Source organism: Cibotium barometz, chromosome 4 (assembly GCF_041138505.1).
Source record: "Cibotium barometz isolate CiBa-2024 chromosome 4, ASM4113850v1, whole genome shotgun sequence".
In the NCBI taxonomy this organism is placed as follows: Eukaryota; Viridiplantae; Streptophyta; class Polypodiopsida; order Cyatheales; family Cibotiaceae; genus Cibotium; species Cibotium barometz.
Genome location: NC_141049.1, coordinates 18,606,431 through 18,610,520, shown reverse-complemented (window position 1 = coordinate 18,610,520; position 4,090 = coordinate 18,606,431).

Genomic DNA, 4,090 nt, shown 5'->3' with positions numbered 1-4,090 from the left:
ACATCACCGCATCCATTATCAAATTCAACGATACAACAAGGTACACATATTTTTGTCTCATATTAAATCATTATCTATGATAAGATTTAAAGTTTTGAACATGTCAATTAAAATTCAGATCATACACATTGACATAGAGTAAAAAATAAAAGCATGCAAGAATTCAAAAAATCAGGAATGGTTGAAGAGAAAAAACCTGATACAGATTTGGGTCACACTTCTTAGCAAATTGAATGGTGACGTTGAAACTAATATGGGGGAGAAGATATTGAAACTGATATGGGCAAGAAGATTGGGTAGTGAAAAGCTAGTACAGGCCAGTACAAAGCAGAAGCAGTAGAAATCTACTTGAAGCTGAGCCAATATCTCTAGAGCAGAGGGGTGCACAGGGATGACCTCCGCCAGGTGCATGGAGCTACAGTGCTGGTCGTCAAGCGCCCATCTCACTCTTATAGAGTAGAGGCTAGCAGTGCCAAGAAGATCCTATTCAAGCATACTATTGTAGCGTTAGAAAAGAAAAAGAAAAAAAAACTTGAAATTAGGATTTTTTAGAAGCTGAAAATTAGGGTTTTAAGGAGCTGAAAAAAATTAGGGTAAGCTCCGGAAAGCCTGCTCAGCAATAAGAGGACGCCTAAAGAAAACCAAGACTAGGAGAGGATGTCGACATGGCTCTTTGCCTGCAAGAAGAGAGCAACTGAAGCCAGGCAGTCGCATCGCCACCTAGCAGCCGCCCAACGAACCTGCGCCACACAGCCTGCAGAGAGAGAGAGCCAGCGACGCGGATAAGGTTGCGTGGAAGTTTAAAATTTAAACTTTAAATTTGTTATATGGGGTAATTAGAGTTTCTAAAAGGTGATCCAAACCATTGGATCACCTTGCCTTAAGCATAAGTGTAATCCCCGAGAGGTGTTATATATGGGTGGAAAATTACCATGTCTCATGTGGTTGCATTAAGGGTGCTCGATCGTTTGTCATGGGTGGAGCATGATAACCTAGCAAACACAATTATGCTTGCACTACAAGTGTATCTGGGGGCATATAAGATTTCTATAATTGATTTAGTGAACCTGGAGCTCCGATTGAAACTAGATAAGTTTAAGAAGGCAAGGGTTAAGTTTTGTTTTTGGGATTTATGCTCGTAGGCACTTATTCCAACTCACCGGGCCTATAGGCACTTATTCCAACTCACGGGTTGCAAAAAAGGGTTGTGATAACCCTTGTAAAGCATAGGAATAATTATAACAATAAGGTGAGGCTTGTGTCGAATATGATGTTTTTGAGGTCATGTGTTGGGCATGGGTCAAGTTGATACGTGGCCCTATCTCACCTTCTAAATCTAGAACCACCAACAAATTTATGCTTATGTGTGTATTAATTGATGATCAAGAGCCTCAGGTTAACAGGTATTGAGACCTAACATTGCCCTAGGTGTGATCATTATTTGGTATAGATATTTATAACTTCTTCAACTTACCTTTTTCAAGCCTTGTTAGGTCTTTTTTTAATTGTAATGTGAAAAGACCCTAGTGTTTGTGGAAGTGGCACGTGGGAATGGCCCCTTGACTGGAGGGAGGGAATTTCAAATTTGAAATTTGAATGAAGGAGCCTAGCTATGGCGGTGGAAGATGGAGCAGAGAGAGAGAGATTGCCATGTGTGTGCACAGGGGCAGAATCACGAGGGAGAGAGAGGTGAGCGGTGGGCATGGCTGGCCCAGCCCGTAGGAGCAGCCCGGATGGGGGAGAGAGGCGAGCGATGGGCTGTGAAGCGATGGGCCATGAAGCGATTATTTAAATAGGATTAAAGCTATATTTAAATATGTAGGTTAACTATAGTAACTTAAAGCATGTTTATAGTTTACAATTATACTTCACTTATTTATAGACTTTATATGGCTATATAAATCAAACCTATTTATATATAAACCCATATAATTTAAGTTTATAAATAACCTATAGTTTATAAATAAACCTTTATAAATAGGTAATATAAAGTTATAATTGATAGGCTTAAAGGTTTGATTATAAAAATATAGCTTTTATAGTTATATATATAGGCTTAAAGTTTATAATTAATAGGCTTATAGGTTTGTTTATATAAATAGGCTTAAAGATATATATAAATAGGCTCATAGGTTTAATAGGTTAACTATAGTAACTTAAAGATATATAAATAGGCTTATAGGTTTAATAGATTAACTATAGTAACTATAGGTTTGATTATATAAATAGACTTAAAGATATATATAAATTGGCTTAGAGGTTTAATAGGTTCACTATAGTAACTTAAAGTCTATTTATAGTTTATAATTATACTTTATATATCTTATTTATAAACTTTCTATAGCTATATAAATCAAACCTATTTATATATAAACCTATATAATTTAAAGTTTATAAATAACGTATAGTGACTTAAATTATATACATTAACACCGGTAATGCAATTTAAGGCACATGTAGCTATTCGTAATTGGAGTGGAAGTATCCGTCTTTGGAAGATAGACAGTGAAGGTAAACCAAGGTTACCAAAAGGAGATCCACCTCTACTACCAATGGGGCGGAGCATATAAAGATGCATGCAGAAGTAATATCAGGATTGAAGGGTTACATAAAATTTTGGCAGAATCTAAGTAATGGTTCATTTGTGCCAAGATATTATAGGCCCGTGATAGATTATTGGAGTAATGTAATCGAAGAGCTTGGAAAACCAATACAATTAGAGGCAAGAAAGTACACAGATTTTTGGCCAAAATCTGAAGGGTCCCATCAATTAGATGATATGAATGTTGAACAATTGCAGGCACAAAGATTCTTAGGTATTGAAGAACATAATGATCATTATTGTGGGCCTGCATGGGATAAACCAAGGGAGGCATTTAACCCTATGCTACATGTTCAGCAAGGACACTTTGTCATGCTGCACCCAGATGACACAAACATCTATCTAGTTTGGCTTGCTATGGCTGAATCGGATATTGATGATGAGCCTACATCACCAAATTACAAGAAACTCTTGATTCAATATTGAGGACCTTGTGCAAGGAAGAAAGATTTGATAGATACTCAAGCTTATGCTGATTGTTGGAAGGGATATTGGCAAATTAATGAGGCAGAACAACAAGTATGGGAAAATGCCGATGCAATTCTTTGGTCGTGGAGACTAAGGAATCCACCACCATACAAAAGAATCAAGATACCAGAAAAGGAAGCCCGTAAAGCAAAAGCATGCTTAGGCTTGGCTTGTGAGGATGAAGCTCATATTGATGGTTCCTTCAATGAGGAGTAGCATTTGTAGATTCAATATTGACAATGTGGATTTTTAGGTTATAACTCTAATATCCAAAAGAGATGTACTTTGGTATCTTCTTTATTTTTTATTTTCACTTATTGAATGAAATTTTTCTTTGTGCCTCCTACATTTTTTGATATAATAATGTTTCTATTTTATTTGTTCAATTGTTTCATAAATTTTGTGCAGTGTACAACTCACTTGGTGCTGTCAGGTCCTAGCAAAGAAACAAATACCACTTTCTTATTAATGGTGTTTATCAACACCACCTTCCTACATGATTATCAAACAGTTACTCCTTTCAAATATGCTTATGCACAAATACAAATACCACTTTTTTGGTTATCAACACTACCTTCCTCCGTTCTATATTAAGAAATTCCACAATAACTTTTCCCACATTAAGTGGGAAATTCCCATAATACATGGAACCTATCAATTTTAAAATTCCCATAATGTGGGATTTTTTCCATAATACCTAAAAGGGTCTTTATATATATATATGTGTGTGTGTGTGTGTGTGTGTGTGTGTGTGTGTGTGTGTGTGTGTGTATATATATATACACATATGTATATACATGTATGTATATATACACATATACATATATATATATATATGTATATACATGTATGTATATAGTTACATATGCATATATATACATATATATATATATATATATATATATATATATATATATATATATATATATATATATGTATATACATCTATGTATATATTTACATATACATATACATATACATATATATATATATATATATATATGTATGTATGTATGTATG